Raw genomic sequence first — 23991 nt, forward strand, 5'->3', positions numbered from 1 at the left:
GACTTGTGCTTTAAACCACTCATTCTTCAACATTAGGTTGTTGATGCTCCAATTAGTTGTTAATCTATGTTTTCATGGTCCTTTATTAAATAAGATTTTATTGCATTATGATCTGAAAAGATACTTTTAATGTTTCTGCTTTTACTATAAAATGTTTGTGTCCTAATATATAGAAAATCATTGTAAGGATAACATGAAGTATTGAGAAAAAGATTTATTTCTTTCTCTTTCCATTCTAGTCTCTCCAGAGATCTATTTGGTTTTTGGTTAGATTTCTAGTTCTGAGAGGGAAAAGTTAAAGTCTCCCACTATTATAATACTACTACCTATTGCCATCTGTAATTCATTTAACTTTTCTTTTTAAAATTCTATATAAAAATATGGAATTTGATTCACATAGGTTCAGTATTGTTATTGCTTTATTGTCTATAGTACCTTTTATCAAAATTAGTTACCCTGTTTGTCTCTTTTAATCAAATGTATTTTAGCCATAACTTTGTCTGAGACCATAATTGCTAACTCTGCATTTTTTGCAGCAGTTGAAGTATGGTATATTCTACTCCATCTCTCCATTTTAACTCTGCGTGTATCTCTCACTCTTAAAATTGTTACATGTAAAAAAATATATTGTTGGATTCTAATTTTTAATCCTTTCTGTTACCTATTTTCATTTTATGGGTGAATTTATCCCATTAGCATTCAAAGTTATAATTAGTATTTGTGTGTATCCTTGTTACCCTATCCTCTCCCCTTAACCTCCTATTTGTTATTCTACTCACTCCTCTAAGAGTCACTCTCTTAATCCTCTCCCCCAACTGTCCTAAATCTTAATCTACCCACCCTTCTAAAAGTCTCTCCCTAACCCTGTCTCCTAGTCTTCTTACCTCTCTACAAGTCCAGAAGACTTCTCCATTCCTCCAGATGTACACAGTTTCCTCTTCAACCCAGATCCAAAGAGAGTAAGACTGAACATTGCCGGCCATCTACCTCCACCCGTTTCTTCTATATCAGTTCTTCCTTTCATGTCACACTGTTGAGATAATTGCTCCTTTCTACCTTTTCCTACCCAATTTTGTTTTTAGAATCCCCCCATCATACACAACTCAGCCTCAACCTTTCTTTCAAAATATCCTAGTAAATATGACACTTTTAAGAATACTAATAACATTTTCATACATAAGACATGAACGGTTTGACTTCAATAAGTACCTAATAATTAGTCTTTAATGTTTTCCTTATATTTCTTCTTAATCTTTTATATCAATGTTTCCATTGAGTTCTAGTCTTTTTTGTCACAAATACCTTAAATTCTCTCAGTTAGTCAAATGTTCATTTTTTTCATTCAGTATCATGCTAAACTTTGCTGGGTAAGTTATTCTTGGTTACAACCCCAGCTCTTTTGCTCTTTGAAATGTAATCTTCCAAAAACTATGGCCTTTTAATGTAGAACTTTCCACATCTTGTGAAATCCTGATTCTATCTCCACAGTATCTAAAATGGGTTTTTTTCTTGTTACTCACAATATTTTCTCTTTAACCTGGGAGTTTTGGAACTTGACTATGACATTCTTGTAAGTTTTCCTCCGGGAATCTTTTTCAGGTGGTGAACAGAGGACTTTTTTTTCTTCTTCTCTTTGACCCTCTTGTTCTAGAATTTCCACAGAGGTGCCTCAGGGAAGCAGAGTAGACCTCAAAGAACTTTCAGCTCATCTAACTCAGCATGAAGTTCAGATGTCTGAGGAGGAGAAGATTGAAGGATGACCCTCTCCCTGCTATTTCCAGATGCTACATCTAGTAGTGCTGACCAGACATGATCCTGGGCTACAACTGTGGGACAGGAGGAGTGAACACATAACAAGTGAGTATGGTACTGGTACAGAAGGGAGCAAGAGTATTTTTAGGACAGCGGGACTATCAATTTGGAAATTTGCCCTGAAAACATCAAAGATCAAGTGGAAAGAAGCATATGTACAAAACAATTTATAGCATCTAATTCTGTGATAGCAAAGAACAGGAAATTAAGGGGATACCTAGTAACTGAGAGATGGATGAACAAATTATGGTATATGGATGTAACAGAATACTCCTGTGTCTTAAGAAATAATGAAAGTGTTGATTTCAGTCAGCCTGGGAAATTTTGCAAGAACTGAGGCAGAGTGAGCTCTGAACATTTTGCCAAAGTCATGTCAACTCACTAGACCTCTGTTTCCCCAAATATCATCTACAAAATGAGGGATATGGGCTAGTTGATTTCTAAAGTCCCTTCCTCGGTGCCATCAAGGAGCTGATCATGGACTATGGGAACAGGACAGAATGAGTAGAAACAAGTGTCATAAAATGATTTTAGATAAAGATGCTCTCCTGTCTTTTCAACAGGAAGAGGCAGTTACTTTTCAGTGCTTGTTGGAAAGAGCAATGCTTCAGCATCATTTAAATGATTCAACATCTGAATCTGGAAGAAGACAGAACATAAAGAAAGGAGTGTATGTGGGTATAAGGCAGTTAGAATTTAATGAGAGAGGACTCACTGAGCAGCCCTGAACTCCCTAGGTCAGTGGAGTGGAGTGGAAAGTTTCAAATTCGGAGTCATAAGACATGGGTTAAAGTTATGGTGCTGATGGCCATTGCTCCTTTCTAGACCTCACTTTCTACATCTGTAAAGTGGAGAAAACAATATTTGCACCAGCTACCTTACAGATTTGTCATGAGGAAAATACTTTGTTGCTGTAGAAATGTGTTATTATTAGACCACAGAAACACAAGGTATTTTAGATTTAAATCTGGCAGGAATCATATGTAATAGCTATCAGTTACAATCACCTGATTTTAACTGAGGCTCAGAGACGTTCAATAATTTGCCCAACATCACACAGTTAACAAATGGCAGAGCCATCACTTGAATTCAGGTTCTCCTTATTTGAAACCTCATAACTTTCCACTACAGCACCTACAATTGGGTGACCACCATGGACCATTCTCGGTGAAGTGAACTGAAGCACATACTGTGTATGTGAATAGACCACCTCACCTGGTTCCTGGTGCAGAACTGTGGTTCAGTGAGCCCTCCTGAACTGATAATGTCTGGGAACCTCAACTGGATTACTCTTTGCTTAGATATGAAGCTCAATTCTCTCTTTAAAGCTTCTATTCCTCTGCTCTGATTTAGATCCCATTTCTAGATTCCTGAACTTTTTACCACACCACATATTTGAACCAATAGAACAGACTCAATCCTTTATGATTAACCTGTGGCCTCTTTTGGCGTAGAGCTTAAAACAGACCAGAAAATGATCTCACAGCCAAGGGATTAAGAGGAGAATGAAGAAAAAGGAGACAGTATTAGCACCAGTCCCACACTAGATTCTAAACTAGATTTGATACCTCCTATCTTGATAAATTCCTTATAACTTCCCAAACAAATATTGGAGCCAATAAGAGAGGTGGGAGAGTGGGGAATATTTAACTAGTTTAAGATAATGGTGTTGAAAGAACACACTGCATTTAAAAACACACTCACTTTTCTCCAACTAAGGATATCTTTTGTTATTGTTCAGTCATCACCCTTCATGACTCTATTTCAGGTGTTCTTGGCAAAGACACTGGAGTGATTTCCCACTGACTTCTCCTGCTTATTTTACAGTTGAGGAACTGAGGCAAAGAGAGTGAATTGATTTGTCTAGGCTCACACAGCTAATAAGTGTCTGAGGCCAGATCTGAACTCTGGAAGATGAGTCTTTGTGATTCCCAGCCAACAGCTCTATAACAAATAGAAAGCTAAAATAACCAAAGTCTTTCTGGACATCTAGTAGATGCATGCCCAAACATCATGCATGATATCTGCCAAACCAAACATAGAAAAATAGTGGCAAGGGTCACATTAAGCAAGAAAAGATATGTAGATTTGAAAAGTGACACAAATGTAATTTCCACCTATTTTACTACATCATTAAGAAAAGTGGAATATGCATATATAGCTAAATAAAGTAAGGAAGAAGAATATAGTGGGAAAAGCACTGAACTGGAGTCAGGATACCTGGATCCTGAAATCGGCAAATTGTGCGGCCTGAGACAGCTCACATCACTTTTCTGGACCTCACTTTTTTCTTATCTATAAAATGAAAAGATTGGACCAGATGATTTATAAAATCCTTTCCAGTTCAAAATTCTGTCATTGTGAGACCAGAAAAGATAAGTCTTGTAGATATAGCAAAACTGGTCATGTAGAATATTGGAAATCGACTCACCTTGTAATCTTTTCCTTCCCAGATCCCCCCACAAGTGGTGACTTCCCCCAAAAGTCACTCTGCATTTACTTTATATATACCTATAGGAACACAAATTTAGAACTGGAAGAGACCTCAGTTGGACCATCCACTCCAATCCCCTCATTTTATGAATAAGGAAACAGGTCTAGAGAGGTTGTGACTTGACCAAGTTCACACAGATAAGTGGCAGAATTAGGATATGAACCCCGATCCTCTTTTTGCTCTACTCATTGCACTACATTGGCATCCTATATTTACAATTCATATTGTCTTATACTTACAAAATATACACTGAACTTATGGATGGGCAGGTTGTCTACTCAATAGAATAGAAGCCCCTTGAGCAGAGGGATTATTTCCATTTTGATTTTGTACCATTAACACCAGCACAGTGCTTGGATATAGGAGACTGGACCACCAATTGTTCAGTGTGTTACAGTGGCAATTCCTGTGGTGTGGATTAGACTACACAGGCATTGAAGTCCCTCTGAACTCCAATTTTGTGATTCTGTGAAGTGCTCTATTAATATCTGATTGAGTAATAATTGATCCTTAACCCAAAGTTCTCCGTATCATCTACTGAATTTTTTTTCTAGGGTGACATACTCATCTGATTGTGGGGAAATAAGAACTATTCATTTCATACCATCATTATGTGGTAGAGCCCATGATTTTTCCAATATTGCTGACACTAGAGGAAGTTTTCTAATGTTAAATGATAATGAAATAGCCCAAGTTGAAGTAGAGGGATGCTGTGGTCCCTTTAAAGATTTAGGAGGGAAGCAGAAAACTGGGAAAGAATTTTTGTAATCAATGTCTCTGATAAAGGCCTCATTTTTAAAATATATAGAGAACTGAGTAAAATTTATAAGAATACAAGTCATTCTCCAATTGATAAATGGTCAAAGGATATGAACAGGCAATTTTCAGAGGAAGAAACTGAAGCTATTTATACTTACATGAAAAAAAGTTCTAAATCACTATTGATTAGAAAAATGCAAATCAAAACAACTCTGAGGTACCATATCACACCTATCACATTGGCTAACATGACAACACAAGACAATGATAAATGTCGGAGAAGATGTGGGAAAATTGGAACAATAACACATTGTTAGTGGAGTTGTGAACTGATCCAGCCATTCTGGAGAGCAATTTGGAACCATGCCTAAAAGACTATAAAATTGTACATACCTTTGGCCCAGTAATACCACTTCTACATCTGTAATTCAAAGAGATCATAAAAATGGGTAAAGTACCCACATGTACAAAAATATTTATAGTAACTCTTTTTGTGGTGGCAAAGAATTGGAAATTGGGGAGATGCCCAACAATTGGAGAATGGCTGAACAAGTTGTGGTATATGAATGTAATGGAATACTATTATGCTATAAGAAATGGTGAGCAGGCAGACTTCAAAAAAATCTGGAAAAACTTACATGAACTGATGCTAAGTGAAATGAGCAGAACCAAGAGAACATTGTACATGGTAACAGCCACACTGTGTGATGACTGACTTTGATAGACTTGGCTCTTCACAGCAATGCAAGGATCTAAGACAACTCCAAAAGTCTCATGATTGAAACTGCTATCCACACCCAGAAAAAGAACTATGGAGTCTGAATGCAGATGGAAGCATAATATTTGCTTTCCTTTTCCTTTGTTGTTTTGTTTTATTGCTACATTCTCATGATTCCTCCCATTATTGGTAATTGTTCTTTACATCATGACTAATGGGGGAAAAAAAATGCTCAAAATGAATGTATAAGTAAAACCTATATCAGACTGCACACCATTTGGGGCCGGGGGAGGGGGAAGAGTGTGAGAGAGGGAGAAAATTTAAAACTCAAAATCTAATGGAAATGAATGTTGAAAACTAAAAAACAAAAAATCCAAAAAAAAGTGCCAAAATGTCACTATACTAGTTTCTATGGATAAAGCACTCGCCTCCAGAACACACTTGGAAGAGTAATTATTACCCTTTTTATCAGTACTCAAAGAATTAGAGACCGTTGGGTATATTCTTTCCTTGATATGTTAACAGATATTGTTCAGCATAAAGATGAGTATACAATTGTTAATAACAAGCTAGATTAATGTACATGTAATGATAAGCCTTTAAAGAACACTTGTATCCCTGGAGGATGAGCACCTGAGTATCTCCACACCTGGTGTTATGGACTAGTTGACATGGAATCTCTGGACACTTTTTCCTTTAGAAGGCTACAAGAGGAATAGGCAATGTAGAGTGGGCAGGCAGCCTGGAGATTGGACTCTGCCTCAGAAGAAATTGGATCTGCCAACTGAAGAACTCTGTATACTCCAGCTGAAAATCCTCAGGCAGATGCAGAGTTGATTGGAATTAAATCCCTATGGTATCCTATTTACTACCTTCATTAAATCAATCAATCACTGTAATGTGTATGTCAAATAATTCCTTTCCTCAAATCCTGAAATAATCTGGCCTCCCTGACTTTACATTGTTACAAAGGCCATCTCCCCCATAAAATACATTCCTCACATTCTATCCAATGAATCTTCCTTATGCACAGATCAGGTCAATAGTCAGCTCACTTTTTGTTTACTGAGTAAAGTTCAAACTGTTCTTCCTGACATTCAAAGCCTCTTTTCCTTTACAGGCTTTTCTCATATAAAGTTCCTCTCAATACTCTATGCTTGAGTCAAATTGGACTACTCAAATGTGTCCTGCATTTTTTTGACATACGCACATTTTAATTAGAGTAGACAGATGAAATACATAGTAGTAATGGCAGTAATGGTGATAGTAGTTGTTATTATTGTAATAATAACAATAATACTTGCAGCTAATTTTTATACAGCAATTATGATGTGCCAAACACTGTGCTAAATGCTGAACAATTATAAATTCCTTTGATCCTCTCACAACAACACTGGGAGATAAATGCTATGATTATGCCCACTTTACAGATAAAGAAACTAAAGGAAATAGAGATGAAGTGGCTTGCCCAAGGTCATATATGCAGTTAATGTCTAAGATTGATTTTAACTCAGTTCCTCCTAAATCCAGGTCCTACACTCTGTCTACGGTACCACCTCACTGCCATAACATTGTCAGTAATAAAGCTGCCATCAGAGTAGGATACAGGTACATGTTGAAGTATATAACCTGAGACATTTAAGGAGTAGAAAAGAGATTCTAACCCATTGGGAGTGCATAACTGCATACAAATATGGGATAAAGGCCCTACCACCAAGAAGCTTAAGGTCAAGTGAGGGATGCAAAACAGGATCAACTAACATGTCTAAAAGAATATACAACATAAAATGGGTATATAATTCAGGCTTAAATTGTGAAGTACAGATTGTAAGTGCTAAAAAGGTCACAGAGATACGGCATCTAAATTGTGATGTGAAGCAGAGAGGATTTCAATCAGTGAAGTTGAAGAGATGAGAAGAAATATTCCAGCAACATGGAATTTCTGGGAAACAGGGAATTGAGGAAAATTAAGTCATGATTTTGGCAAAAGTCAAAGGGAGTATTAGAATACGAGAGAAGGGAATAGTAGGCTGAAATCATAGAGGGCTTTCATTGCCAGGCAACAGAATAAATGCAGCTTCTTCATAGCACATAAGGAGACTCTAGAGCAATTGGATCTAGGGGTGGTCCTTCACATGTTTTAGGAAGGCAGAAAGCAGAGGTCATAGGAGGGGGGGACTTTGACAAACCCACTGGCAATTGGGGTGGTGTTGATATCTTTTGGGTCAATGGGAGATTTTAAAGTAAAATTCTGTAAGATGGAAGTAAAAAACAGAAATAATTCCATTCGAGCCAGGCTGTCACCAGCACATATCCACTTTCCTGAAAGAAATAAATACAAGGATTAGAGATTCGTAGACTTCTAACCCATTTAGACCACTTCTTTGGACTTATACGTAGCTCATTAACACTCAGTGGCATTAGATTAAAAATTGTATACATTCCTTTCCTCTCAGGTCCTTGACTCCTTTGAAAAGCCTGTTCCCCCTCAACAGAGAGGGAAGACCCCTCCCATATACTCTCTCTAAATCAATCCCCCTGAACCAAAGCAAGTTCTGGGATTATATTCAGAGGAAATGAGTCATCGCTTTAGGGAGAAAACAATCACTCACTTATAATCTCAAGAACTAAGTTTATGGCTACCCAGAAAGACTGCAGTGAGGAAAGGTGACAGAAGAATGATCAAAATTCCCTTTGGGAACCTCCTGTCACCATTCTGGACAGAAACACCTCTGGAGTCTACACCACAACTTCATGGCCATCCAGCCACTTGTCTTAGCTACTCACTCCTAGCTCTAACCCAAGTATTAGAACCAATTCAGCAGGACATGGAGTTGGAGACCACAATGTCAGGGATAGTTAGCTGTCTGACAACATCCATGTCTGCCAGAACTAGACTTGACTATCACCACCATTACCTGATGACTAATAGGTTTCCCCAAGAATTGAAGGGAAAAGGACAAGACAGATCATCATCTATAATTTTGTACCAATAGGTCCCCATTAGAATGTACATAACTAGGAAAGGTGGTTCTATGAGTCCCAGTCAAGTGTCACATTTCTACAAAATCATAAACTCTAAGATTACATCTCAGGAGACCTTAGTCATAATGGTACCTAAGTAATGAGCCTTTAACATTACCCAATCCCCTTTCTTTGCTTGATAAAGTACAAGATTATGCCACGCTAACATAAAATCCCGGAAGACTTTATCTGAGAAGTAGCTCCAGGTTGACAGTGACTGGGAGGATAGTTTTTAATATGGGGGGTTAAGGGACTTTAGTTGGGGGTCTGGATGCAAAACAGAGTGGCCACTATCTCAGTTCTACCTCTTTTTTGGAATAAGCTCAGACAACTACCTTCAAACCCAACTGATTTAGTTGATGAACCTTGGCCTAATGAGAATTAGAAGAATAATGTATTATAAGGGGCAGCTAGGTGGCACAGTTGATAGAGCTCTGGCCTTGAAGTCATGAGAACTGAGTTCTAATCTGACCTCTGACACTTGACACTTACTAGCTCTGTGACCCTGGGCAAGTTACTTAACCCCAAAATGAAAAAAAAAAAAACATGATAAGACTATAATGGTCACCTAATCCAACTCGATGTTTTCGCATATTTAAGTAAACTGAAGTCCAGAGAAATGAAGTAATTTCACCAAGGTCACATAGGGAGTAAGTAGCTAAAGGTGGATCGAAACACAGGTCCTCTAAGTTATCAATCCATCTTTGACACACATATTTAGATGAATGTCTTACCTGCTGAAAAAGGCATGAAATAGTCGCTCTTCTTAAAGTTGTCACTTTCATCCAGGAAGTGACCTGGGTCAAACTGGTCTGGAATGGGAACTCTTCATCATCATACAGAACAGAAGATAATACTGGTACTATGGTGGTACCCTGAAATGAGCAGATACAAACAAATAATTAGAAAATAAGAACCATAGAATGTTAGAACTGCAAGGGAACTCACAACTATCATCCAGTCAAAACCCCTCATTTTAAAGTATGGAAAGAGCCAACATTTTTTAAAACGCCTGTGCTGATAGTAAATTAGAAAGTCTGCAATACTATGGGAGATGAAACTGAATTTTGATAACTTCATGGGCAGAAGCAGTACAAATGAGTAAAGGACACAATGAGGCAGATCCCAGCTTAATAAAAGTTAATAAAATAACTTTTGACCATTAGCTCTATGAAAGAAGGAAAGTACTGCCTGGGTAAATAATAAGCACACCAAGTTCAAGCAGATGCCAGATGATCTAAAGTGGTAGAAATGAATTCCGACCTGTGGCAGGATGTTGAAGAATAAAATAATGTCACACAGAAGAATGAGGCAAGAGCTGATAAACAAATTGGGAGCTCTTCTTGAAAATGAAGAAATTGGATGCTATGGGTAAGAAGCCCTTGCTTGTACTCTAAAGAATGGTAAAGTAGGTTCACGGGTATTATTTGGTGAGGTATCCTGGATGAAGAAAATTGTACTAGGTGGTGATTCCCTATAGAAGGACACTGAAACCGATGTTTGCTGACAATAATAACAACAGACAGGTCTTTCATATTCTCAGAGGACATATCAAAGGCAAAATGGAGAAACCTCCAAGACTTGTGAAAGGGGATGAGTACTAACCACCTCTGGTGATTCACAGTGGCAAAAATAATACTTCTATAAGGACCCTGGAACCATTTCCAAAGTTTTTGACATACAGGACAAAAAAAAAAAAAAAACTAAAAATGTTAAGAGAACAGGTGGTGTATTCATTATGGCTGGATTTGGAAACAAAAGATTCAGAAAGGAAAGGCAGATTTCAGAAGTGGACATCTTGTAAGAACATGTTTCAGAATGGGATTTGGATTTCTTGACCATATCTTTATTAAAATATAGGCATGACAGACTCCTAGCCAGGACTGGAATAATGCACCTAGAAAACAGCAGAAGGATTTTTATTTTGATTTCTTACAAATATAATCAAAAGGCTTTTTTAATGCTTAAAAGTGTGGCTGAAAAAAACAAGGTGGATTGGAGATTTCAAAACCAAGAAACAAATTTGACCTCAAAGTTATAACTATGACTTGGTGTGATAAGATGCTTAACAAGACTGAAGTTCTCGAGTTTCTCTTGTTTAAAAGAAACAGGACAGGAAAGAGGTTGGGGTGGTATATAATAAAAAATATACTCATGTGAGGCTATTTAGGAAGTACAGGAAAGAAGAATGATGAGAAGCATCTAGGCAAAGAAAAATGGAGGCAGCATCAAGAGTGACATTGTCCTGAGAGTATTCAACAGACCACATGGACAGAGAAGAAACAAATAACGAATAGAGAAGACAAATTATAAACCCTGGTGGTTAGACATGATGTACAGTGATGGAAAACCAGTTATTCATTTGTATTCTTGAATTTCCTTTCTGTCAAAAACAGGGCAGTTCATAATTCCTTGATTTTTCTTAATGATAATTTCATCCTGTAATTACATTGGAACCAAAAAAGGGAAATTATTTTATTAATACAATTCTTACCATCCGAGAAGAACTTGAATAACATAGATGTGAATACGGATCTGTAGAACCTCTGTGGCAAACGTTCTCCTTCTGAAGGGATCATGCTGTGTTGTAGGGTATGCTATCACACTTGGCACACTTTCTGTACACACCAATTTATGGTAATGATGGGAATTTTGGGGAAAGTGACCAGTCCATCTTAGCGTCTGTAACAAAGGCGACTAAGTGGCCCAATGGATAAAAGTCAGACAGACCTACTCCGACTCCAAATACTCACTAGCTATGTGACCCTGGCCAAATCACTTACCCTTTCTCAGACTCAGTTCCCTCATGTGTAAAATGAGAATAGTAACAGTGCTCACATGTGAGGGTTGTTATGAGATAAAAAGAGATAACATTTGTAAACTGCTCCACAAACCTTAATACTAGCTATAATTATTATCACCAAGAAAGACAAGAGTTAGTTTCTGAAAACACAAAGAAAAACAAGGAAAGATAAAGGAACACTCTCTAAAGAAACCAATGTGGATAAAGAGGCCAGGTGATACAGTGAAGAGACTGCTAGACCTGAAGTCAGGAAGACCTTAGAAAAAATCCTGACTCACATACTTACTATCTGTATGACCCTAGGAGAGCCAGGTGCTCTCTCTAAGACTTAGTTTCCTCACCCATAAAATGGGGATAATAATAACATCTACTCCCACAGAATTACTGTAAAGATTAAATAAGATCATCTATGCAAATCAAATCTCAAAGAACTTTATTAAAAAGTAGTTATTATTATAATTACAAGGAACTCACCAACCAACTTAGATTTTTCAAAGACAAGGATGAGTAAAAGAAGCAAGTCACAGTTCCATAAGGATGACAGAAGTGGTAAATCCCAGAGTGAACAGAGGCTGGTAAGGCTAACAAAGGGCAACAAGAAGGGGTTTTGAAAAACTATACTGTGGAAAAGAGATAAAAGGTTAAAGAAAGGATAACTCCACAACTCAGAGGGTTTTAGGATGAGGATGACAAGTGACAAGCGAAGACACAGAACTTCTCAATTTTTCTTTTTTTTTTTACCAAGGGAATGAACTTTTAAATGAAATGGATAAATAAATATGGCTAATAGAGATTGAATACACCAGAGAAGTAAGGAGAAAATAAGGGAGCATCTAGACACCTGTGTAAGAAAAATAAAGTGAAGAAAAGTACACTTCAATTTACACTCAGAGTCTAGAATACATTTCTAAGGAGATCATTAATTTAGATGAGGAAGGAATGAGGAAAATGACTCTAAATAAGGAGATAGTGGTCACAAAGATCTGGAGTGGAATCATCATTATTTCTTTTTTATTTTTGAGGATGTTAATAAACTGGTAGATCAGAAGAATGCTGTAGATAGGGTTTCCTTAGATTTTAGCGAAGGATTTGATAAAGATTTTCATGTTCTTTCTCTGAAAATGATAGAAATATACAGGGTAAACTATTACAAAATTAGATGGATTTAAAACAGAATGACTGACCATATACAAAGGGTAATTACTGAAGGTTCAGAGGCAGCTTAGAAGTAGGCACTGCTGTACTCTCCTCAGCTCACAAATGAGGATTGTATTCCTCCTAGGAGTCATATTTTAGGAGGACATTGAAGAGCTGGAGGCTGCTCAAGGGCGGGCAACCAGGATGGTAAGAATAACAAGTCCAAGCTGTATAAGGATGGGTTAAAGGAAATGGGGATATTTAGACAAGAGAACAGAAGACATAACAGGACAGGAGACATAATAGCTTCTTTCAAGTGTTTTATGGACTTTTACCAGAAAGAGAGAGTAACTTTGTTCTGTTTTGCTCCAGAGGACAAAAACCAAGAGCAGGAGATTAAAGTTATAAAATTGCAAATTTAGGCTTCACGAAAGAAAAAAAATTCCCTCAAATTAGGGCTGTCCAAGATTAGAATGGAATGCCACAGCAAAAAGTGGTTCCACCTTATTGAATGACTGTATAAACAAAGATTGAATGACCAGGAGGTGAGCATACTGTAGATGGTACTGTTTTTCAGATTGGTGGTGGACAATATGACCACTGAAATCCCTTCAAATTCTGAAATTCTATGACCACTTCTAAGGGATGTAAGTTGGCCTGAGGTTCCTTCTAACTCTAACATTCTATAACTCAATGGGAGAGAGTATATAATCTCATGCTATAGTAAGAAACACTTTTGACCTTGGGAATGAGATATTGTCTAAACTGAACATCTTCTGACACTGCATGGGGCAGGTTGTTGGGAATGAGGTCAATGTATTGCTGTATCTCATGTATCACAGCATTGGTGTAAGGCATCTTGTTTCTCTCCTCCATGCAGGGACTTTGATTTTGGCCAATCACATGATCAATTTCTTCATGAAGTTTTCCTGTCACAATAGAATGAAAATTGATCTCAAAAGTAGGAAAAAAAAAACTACCTTCTCTCATATTTTCTCTGATTTTTCCCTAAGAACTACATTGGTAAATAATGCACTTGACCCTCATATTCTGATAGATAGATAGATAGATAGATAGATAGATAGATAGATAGATAGATAGACAGATATAAACAGATAGATAAATAAATGGGTGAAAATTCCTTTTCAGTGTGTAAAGTCAGCTGAGAATCCCTTGAGACACCTATGAACATGCCCTCAGAACAGCTTCAAGTTATCCTTAAAAAAAATGCAGGCCAAGCAGCACTTGGTTAAGGAAATGAGGAGGGGTCTCAGTCTGGACTTGTTCCAGAACTTAATGTGACCAACCATAGGCCCAAGGTACTTCCCTGTGTGGATATATAAGTGGCAGGAAGCCAACGGCACCAGCTCCTTCTATGGTCAGGCAGGATCAAGAAGCTATCAGGAACTAGTGCCTCTCAATCATTCAGTTCCTCCCAGTTCTATCACTGGGCTCCAGCCTCTATCCTTATCACTATTTCTATCCTATCTCTAAGGAAAACTCACAATTACATAGCACTTAATTAAGCAGAGCAGAGGCAGTAGTAGACAAGGAAGAATAAGTAAACATGACCCTGTAATGACTTAAATATATTAAAATGACAACAGAAAAGTTTCCAAAAGGACCATGAACAACTCCAGTGCTGACTAAATGAAGGATGTGTGTTATCAGCCTGTAATCCCCACCTGATATCTCAGGGTGTTTCAGGAGAAACAGGAGTCCATATCTCAGGGTGGTGCTGGTTTTCTCTGTTCCTGCACCAAATAGATCACTTGCAGTGTGGACCAAGTTTTCAATGGTAAATTCAGATTGTGGTTGGTACTTTTCCTATGAATAATTTGGTATGATTAATGGAAAAGTAAGGGAGGCAACAGAGCATCATGGAAAGCGTAATGGATTTGGAAGCAGAGGACCTTGGTTTAAATCTCAATTCTGATATTTTTTTAATTTGGGGTGGAAGGATGCAATCAGGGTTAAGTGACTTGGCCAGAATCACACAGCTGGCAAGAGTCTGAGATCACATTTGAACTCAGATCCTACCAACTTCAGGGCCAGTGCTCTATCTACTGTGACACCTAGCTGCCCCCAACCCACCATGAGCTCTGATCTTGACCTTGGGCAAGTCATTTAACCTTTTTATGTTTCAGTTTCCTCACGCGTACAATGATGGGGTTGGATTCAATGACCTCCAAGATCCCTTGCAGTTCGAAATCCTATAAATAAATTAAATTTGAGCAACACAATCCAAAGTGGAACAAGAAGCTGGCAATTAATAAGACAGTATGGCTCTTGCATAAATTACATATGGGAGAGAAACAGAGAGAGGAAGACAGAGAGAGAGAGGGAGAGAGAGAGACTGGACCTGCAATTTCATTGACACAGGGAAATTTCCAGGTGAAAAATTCTGTCTCCCAATGCAAATCTGCAATCTCTTTGAAAAACTTAGTCTCAAGACAGTTGCCTAGCCCTAGAGCACTATAGGGTTAAGTGACTTGCCCAGGATCATATAGACATTTTGCGACAGAGAGGGGACTTGAACTCAGGTTTGCCTGGCTCTGAGGGCAGCTGTTTATCTACTATATTAGGGGTGTCAAACTCTCAGCCCCCAGGCCACAAGCCACCAACAAACTGTGTGTGGCTACAACCAGATTAAAATATAATTGGGAAATGTTTAGTAAAATAAATAAAGATACAACATAGAGAATGTTAATTTCTGGACTCTCTAAGTTAATATAAGGTCTACCAGAATCCATTTCTATTCATGTTTGACACAACTTTACTTGTATCATATTATCTTTCAGGATATCTATACCTATATAGTATATAGCAATCATATCTGTAGATATACAAAAGCAGCTAGGTGGTGCAGTGGGTTAAGTGCTGGACCTAGAGTCAGGAAAACTCATCTTCCTGCATTCAAATCTGGCCTTAGACACTTAGTGTCTGCATGACCCTGAACAAGTCACTTAACCTACTTGCCTGTTTCCTCATCTATAAAGTAAACTGGAAAAGGAAATGGAAAACCACTCCAGTATCTTTGCCAAGAAAACCCAAATTGGAGTCATGAAGAGTTGGATTCAACTGAAATGACTAAGCAACAAATACACAGGCACTGCATAAATGTGAGCTATTGTATTTGCCTCCTGATTTACTAAGCTAATAAACACTGTTCCTCTGTATGAATTTAGTGAGATACACAGGATTTATTAATTTAGCAAATGAGGAAGGAAAAATTATCAACATACATATATACATATATATACATATATATGTATATATCAACACAAAAATATCCACATATATTTTCCCATTTCATGCTCATCAAAATACTGTGATATCGGTAGTACAATATTATTGTCATTTTACTATTGAGGAAATTGAGACACTAAATGCTTTGCCCTTGACCATGAGATGTTGGCATTGAGGAACAGTCACCACTGAGGTCAGAAATTGAATATACAATAAATACTGTATGGACTAAAGATAAGAAAGGTAAAAACATAGGACAAGCAGGAAGGTGGTAGAGGACATAATTCAAGTTCAAGTCAACTCTATATAACCATGTGGGTGATGAGGGGTAAAAAGGATATGGCCTTATTAAGATTCTCACACGTGATACACAGAGCATTGCAAGAGACTATTGTACATAATAGTTATAAAAATCTCTTGCTCTGGTCCACATATCTGCCCTCTCTTACATTTCCTCATTCACCAATGGTGCAGGAATCTGTGGGAGAGTATACTCTTATGTGCATAGGTTGAAGAAGGAAGGATTTTCCTGGTCAGTTATGTTGCCACATTACTAAATTAAATGTGTTTTGCTTTGAAATAATATGTTTTCTGGTTGGTCTGGTAAGAAAACTATGGGTGGTGACCTCAGATAACACTTCTTTCCTTTAAGTGGGTCACAGATCCATTTCAATATGTCCATCAGCATATCTTTTACCTTCTCCCATATTTCTGATACTTTCAGGGCTTCACTTACTCCATATGAATTACATTAGCATATAGCTTTGTTCTACTTTTATTCCTAATTTGGTTGATTTTTTTTCTTTATGTAACTTTTTCACTATTTTTCTTCCCCTTGGTTTTGCTCTTTGTGTTTGTTGAGGGATGTAAAATGAAGAGCCTCTAACTACACTATCTTGACTATAAAACCCACCATCCTTGTCCCAAGTACTTACCACAGCAGCCCCTCTATTCCAATCAGGCTGCTCAGATTAAAGTTCCCTATACCTCACTGTCTTTGTAGAGTCCTGAAATGTCCTGCCAAGCCTTCACTGCCTAACTCTAGGATGTTCTTCAAGACCCAGATCAAAATCTAACTCCTCCAGAAGGAAGTCTTATGTTAACTCTCTCCAAATATCATATTTCTTACTAATACCAAATTCTTTCATCACTTAAATGTTCAATTCATAATCTATTTTGGCTTTCCTTACACAATACTGATAATTATTCTCTTGTCCTTACAAGCGCTTCCCTCTGTGTGCTGGGTTACAAATTCCATTAGGTCTAGGACCCTACCTTCTCATTCTTCTGTTTGCCCCATGTAGTGCTGTAAGCACACTAGCATTGATATCTGATTATTTACTGCTCTGTGTTTGTGAATGAGTCAGCCTCTCATACACAAGCCATTTCACCTACAAGAACTGAGATTCAGAACTACTGCTCACACTCTACCTGCTCCATTTTCATCTGGAAACAGTCAATGAAGTCCCGAGGATTGCTGGGGTCCAATGTTCTTTGGTATTCCTTCACTTCTTCCTAAATAAATTCATGTTGTAAATGATAATTTTTAATTACTTTGTGATGAGATCCAGGGAGATAATGTAATAGAGATGGAAAAGAACTGTACACCTAAAAAGAAAGATTTTATATCATACTTTATTAGAAAAAGAAAATACTTCTCTACTCTAGCACTTGGAACATGTTGAGAAGAGGGCTAAATAAGGGTGGGACAAATGCCCTTTGGGAAATAATAACTTTTTTTTTTAATTTTATCAATTTACGCTGATTTATGAACAATCACTTCCATATGCTTTTGAGTTTAAAATTTTTCTCCCCCTTCCTGCCCACCACCCTCCCCAAGATGGTAAACAATCTGATACAGACTATACCTTTACATTCCTATTAAACATATTTTCACACTACTTAAGTTGTAAGTAAAAACTAAAGCCAATAGGAGGAACCATCAGAAAGAGGAAACAAAACTCAAAATAGAGAAAAAAAAAGAGATAGTGATTCAACTTTCACATTTATGATTACTATCTGTATCTTTTTCTCCAACCTTCTTTACCCCATTTATGTTTTTCTTTCTCCTCTCTCCCTTCCCCCCCTCACCAGTACTTTGCTTTTGACCACAGCCTCCTTCAGTCTCTCCTCCCTTCTATCATCCCCCTCACCTCTTTTTCCCTCCCTTCCTTCCCTCCTCCCTTTTCTTTCCCCTTTTTCCTCCTACTGCCCATAGGGTGTTAGATTTCCATACCTAACTGATTATGTTATTCCCTTCTTGAGCTAAATCTGATGAGAGCAAGGTTCAAACAATGCTCACCCCCCTCTCTTCTTTCCCTCTGCTGTAATTGGATTTTCTGTCTTTTCCTGTAATGTAATTTACCCTTGTCTGCCACCTCCTTTCTCAGTACATTTTCTAAGATCAGACTAATCCTCTTACTTGGATCCATTTAACCCAGTTGATTATATTTTTTTTTTATCATTACATCAAAGTCAACTAATATCCACCCCCTTTATGTATACTCCTTTAACATGGTGTAATAACAATACAGTTCTCAAGAGCTGCAAGTGTCATCTTCCCTTGTAGGGATGTAAACAGTCCACCCTTACTAACAACATTTTGTATCTTTCTGTCCCATTTACCTTTTTATGTCTTTCTTGAATCTTGTACTTGAAGATCAAATTTTTTGTTGAGTTCTGGTCTTTTTATGAGGAAGGTTTGTAAGTCCCCTATTTCATTGAATATCCATCTCCTCCCTTGAAAAATCATGCGCATTTTTACAGGGTAATTGATCCTTGGCTGCAATCCACGCCCCTTTGCCCTATGGAATATCATGTCCCACTACCTGCGGTCTTTTAACATAGAAGCTGCAAGGTCCTGTGTAATACTGACTGTGGTTCCATGATATTTACATTGCTTCTTTCTGACTGCTTGCAACACCTTCTCTTTCATCTGGTAATTTTGGAATTTTGCTATTATATTCCTTGGCATTGTCAATTTGGGATCTCTTTCAGGTGGGGAGCGGTGTATTCTTTCTATGGTTATTTTACCTTCTGGTTCTAGGACTTCTGGGCAGTTTTTCTTTATGATTTCCTGAAAGATACTATTTAGGCTCTTTTTTTCATCATGATTTTCAGGTAGTTCAATTTTTAAATTGTCTCTCCTGGATTGTTTTTCCAGGTCGGTTGTTTTACTGATGAGGTATTTTATGCTTTCATCCATTTTTTCATTTTTTTGTTTCTGTTTGACTCATTCTTGCTTTTTTATAGAGTCATTAGTTTCCATTTGTCCAATTCTAGTTTTTAACAGATTGTTTTCTTCTGTTAGTTTTTGTACTTCCTTCTTCAATTGGCCAATTGTATTTTTAAGGGATTTGTTTTCTTCAGTGTACTTTTTTTTCCAGTTTGCCAATTGTATTTTTTAAGGACACTTCTACCTCTCTCATTGGACTTTTAAAATCCTTCTTCAGCTCTTCTAAGAAGACTTTTTGGGCTTCAGACCAGTTCATATTCCCTTTTGATGTTGTAGATGTGGGTTTGTTGACAATGTTGTCCTCTTCAGAATTTCTGTCTTGATCTTCACTCTTCTCATAGTATGAATCTATGGTACATTTCTTTTTACTCATGGTGTTTCTTTATTCCCTGGCCTTTAAAGAGATTGAGCTCTCCTGCTGGGGAACAGAGGGCACTGACCCAAGCTTCTTGTGTTGGCAGCCTAGGTCTTGGTCACTGGCTTTGTGTGCTGGGGGCCTCTTATGTTGGCAACTGGAGGCTGCAGGGTTTTGGCAGTTCACCTTGTGTTGGGCTGGAATCAGCAAGGCTGGAACTTTCAGACAATTCTAGGTTGCCTGCTTTTCCTTTCCTTTAGCTTTCTTCAACTCCTTTTAGATGGGTGTTGCAGAGTGTTTATCTGCCTGGGGCCCCTTGCAGTGCTGCCTTCCTCATTTCTGCTAATGCACTGGGAGATTCCTTTGTGGTTGAGTGCCAAGGCACCTGGTGGTTTTCTGAAATGGTTTCCACCAGTTTCCCCACCCTCACTGAGGCACTGGGAGGTCCGGGTGTTAGTGTTTGCCTGCTCTACTACCTGGGCTTCAGGATCTCCTTCTGGTTGACAGTTGGAGCTTACCTGGTATTATGTTGGAGTCAGCAAGGTTGGGACCTTAGGAAGACTCTAGATTGTTTTCTTCAGCTCCTTTCAGATGAATGCCACAGGATGCTTATCTGCCTGGGGCCCTTTGTAGTGCTGCTTCCCTCATTTTTGCTGAGGCACTGGGAGACCAGTTTGCTGGGCTGCTGCACTTCTGTTCCCCGTCTTTCTTCCTACCATACCACATCACTTCCCATTTCTAAGCCCCTATTCATCACTTTACCCTAACCAGTTTTTGCTTTCACACGTCTTCTTGTCTATCTTTAAATCATATTTCATTTTTTTTTTAATATTTAGGCAACTGAGGGTTAAATGACTTGCCCAGAGTCACATAGCTATTAAGTGTCAAGTGTTTGGTCTGAGGCCACATTCCAACTCAGGTCCTCCTGATTTCAGGGCCGGTGCTCTATCCTGTGTGCCGCCTAGCTGTCCCCTAAATTATATTTCATTTTATTTCAATCAGTAACCCCAGGACGGGGGTTGAAGGAACTGAGCTGAAAGTCTTGCTATTCCAAATGCTCTTAGGTTCAGGGTCCTGGACTGTAGAAGAAGTGATGATGTCAAGGTCGTGATGCTAGGTCTCTCCCTCAGGATGCCCCACTGCTTTAGCCAGGCTGGTCCATTTGCCTTATGAATAGCAATTGACTGGAAATTGCCAGGCAACTGGTGGTGATGGCCAGCCCCTTCTCCACAGGAGATGCTTCCCATATGAAAACTGTGACGGCTGGACTAGAAACAGCTATCTAAACACTGCTGTCACAATATGGCCCTTCTATTTATCTACCTGTTGGTTGTAGCTAGTCATCAGTTGTTGCTAGTGGTAATGAAAAAGATGGGCCTCTTCTCCACAATGATTTCTCCTCTCTATGAGAACTGTAGAGACTGTCCTAGAAGTGATTTGGAGGAGAGGAGGACAGTTGTTTTCCCAAGGTTTTGGGCTCAAGGGCCTGGGCTGTCTCCATCAGAGTAAGAGGGGAGATGATCATCAAGGTGGGGGTGGTCTGACCAGCCTGGATCATTCAGGTGTTCTCCCTGCTGAAACTATTTTGTTAATATTTTTCAATATGTGTAGTTTAGGATCAGTGGGAACAGTTGCTAGGCTGCATCTCCACAAGGGAGAGACTCTGGACACTCGAGTGAAAGTATTGCTGTTCCCCAGGCTCTTGGGTTTGGAGGTCCTGGGCTGTCTCCATCAGGGTCAGAGGGCAGATGGTGGTCAAGGTGGTACTTATATTAAAGAGGCCCGAGGACAGAGTCTTGGAGATATTCACACTTAGGGGATTTAAACAGGATAATGATCCAGCAAAAGAACATAGAGAAGCAAAAATCAGGCACAAAGAAGAACCAGTGGAGAACAGCATGACAGAGGTGAGGGAGAAGAGAGTATCAATCAGCCAATCCTCCAGTTGTCACTCAGCTCTTACTAGGCTCTGTGCTAAGCACCAGGGGCACACAGACAAAAGTGAAACAGCCGCTGCCTTCAGAGAGCTTACATTATAATGGAGGAGAAAACATCTACACAGAAGAGTGGCAAAAGCCCCAGATTCCAACGTGGTGGAGTAATGCTGCTCTCAGTTTATTCCTATATTATTTCTGGTAAAATATTCTAGAATAGGAGAGTGCATACAGCTAATTGTGAGCAATGTCTGACAGTACCATACTACTACTGCCTGGTTCCTGCCAACCAACACACGCACACGCACACACACATACAGAGTACACATTGATTTTGCCTTTTACAGTTTAAAAAGAAGTTATCCCATAGACTCTATGGCATCAGCATCTCCATTCATACCCTCCTGCAGTGCCCTATGGCCCCCTCAGTTTCAGATTTCATAGAAGGAAAATAACCCCTCTACTAGCTAGCTTAGATGGGGGAGGAGGAGGAAGCTTGAAAGGAAAGAGCTTCCAAGAAATGCTGCTGAGTCAGCTCATTGACTTCCTAGCAATGTTCTCAGCCCTGCTTCCCTTCCTTCTGCTATTCATCAAAATATCAAGTAAAACCCTGGACTCCCCCAAATGATCCTAAAGCAGTGCCTTTTCCTCCTGGAATTATTCACCAAAGGTAATAGAACCATTGCTGGTAGGTTCCTGTGAGCTTTGCTCCATACGAAAAGGAATAAAAACATACAAAGTATTCCCCTGAAATGTTCCTCACCATGCTGCCTCCTCACAAGAATAGCATGAACTAGGGCAGCTAGGTGGCGCAGACGATAGAGCTCCAGCCTTGGAGTCAGGAGGACCTGAGTTCAAATCTGGCCTCAGACATTTGACACTTGTGTGTCCTGGGCAAGTCACTTAACCCCGATTGCCTCACCAAAAAAAAAAAAAAGGGCAGAACAGCATGAACTCATTAGTAGAGCTGCACTGCCTCTCATCTCTTCTCTCAGCTGTCTTGACCCTTGACCCCATGGCATATCCCCAGCATGGGCCAAAAAGTGAAAACATGGTGGTTTCAGACTACAGTAAATTCCTTGGACCAACCTCAGTCTCTATAAGGTACCAGGGGTAGGAAGCATATTTCTAAGGTCAGTGGTAACAAAGTGAAAAGACACCAACCTTTTGGTTTTTTTTTTAAGTCTTCCACAAGATGCTTTGCCACTTCTTGGACTCGCTCTTCAATGCTCCTCTTCCCCATCCCAAAATTCCTCAGGTTCATGAGGGAGAAGCAGCACAGTTGCTTCCATCTCTCTCCATTGCTTACGATAAGGCCTATAAAGGGGAGCAGGAAGAAGAAAAGCCTTAGACTCCAAAGTTTTTGAAAGCCCATGTCAAAAAGTCCATGTCCAAAGCCACTCAACCCACATTTTTTGTTTCGCGAGAATAGAATGCAGTGGGGGGCAGGGTGACAGCGTGCTTTCTCCTGTATCAATACTGTTTCCTGTCCCATCCCACACATCATTTTCCTTCATCACAGTCACAAACACATCAGGTGCTTGTGACTACATCTACATCCCCCTCCTGGTAATGAAGGGGCCACAAAGGGGGAGGCCAGGACAAAGACATATTTTTTGAGAAACAGAATGGTTGTAGGGTGAGTTAGTTTATATCTCTGCATCTTTTTACACAAGGAACTTAAAGGATTTGATGTCTTGAAGTCCTAGTCTTCCTACTTCACATAGGGACCAAAGGGTGAGATTATCTGCGTGTTGTCTTTTTGTGGGATCCTAGGTGGTGCAGTGGAAAGAGTACCAAACCTGGAGTGGGGAAGACTCATCTTCATGAGTTCAAATCCAGCCTCAGACACTTACTATTTATGTGACACTAGGCAAGTCACTTAACCCTGTTTGTCACAATTCCTCATCTTTAAAATGATCTGGAGATGAAAAAGGCAAACCGCTCCAGTATCTTTGCCAAGAAAACCCCACATCAGGTAACAGAGTCAGACACGACTGAAATGACTGAACAATAACAGGTACACTCGACAGGAACACAAAGTTACATAAGCTCAGTAGCAATCCCTATATCATGTGGCTTTCCTTAGCTTTCTTTTTTTCCCCTAAGTCTGAAACAACCCTACATAAGATTTTTGTTTGTGGGGAAATAATTGTTGAGTCAAAACAAAATATAACAACTATACAAAGAACTGTAGTTAATTTGAGCAACGGGAAAGGTATACCCATAACTTTATGGTATACACATGATAGACACATACTAAAGCTTCACGTGGAATATCCTTTCTCCAAATAGATCACACTTTCCTACCTTCAGATATCACCCTCGGATTCCAGACACAGGATGAACACTTCACCTAATGGCCTTTATATTGTGAATGATATTTTTGCCTGTAATTTTATTTCCATGGGACCTTTATCAGGATCAATTCTTCACTCTCAGCTTCAAGATCCTTCATACAGGAACTCTAG

The 23991-nt window shown here is 38.9% G+C and overlaps 1 pseudogene across 1 annotated transcript; it reads right to left on the reverse strand.

Moving 5' to 3' along the window:
- Positions 1-199: 199 nt before the first annotated feature.
- Positions 200-22692, reverse strand: LOC110192751 (cytochrome P450 2C42-like; annotated as a pseudogene). The gene is made up of 6 exons (XR_013485235.1): positions 22685-22692; positions 17428-17511; positions 14433-14574; positions 13489-13676; positions 9542-9682; positions 200-8105 (listed from the first exon to the last, which is right to left on the reverse strand). The product of XR_013485235.1 is annotated as a cytochrome P450 2C42-like (transcript).
- Positions 22693-23991: the final 1299 nt, after the last annotated feature.

Source organism: Phascolarctos cinereus, unplaced genomic scaffold, assembly GCF_003287225.1.
Source record: "Phascolarctos cinereus isolate Bilbo 61053 unplaced genomic scaffold, phaCin_HiC Scaffold_3;HRSCAF=262, whole genome shotgun sequence".
NCBI lineage: Eukaryota > Metazoa > Chordata > Mammalia > Diprotodontia > Phascolarctidae > Phascolarctos > Phascolarctos cinereus.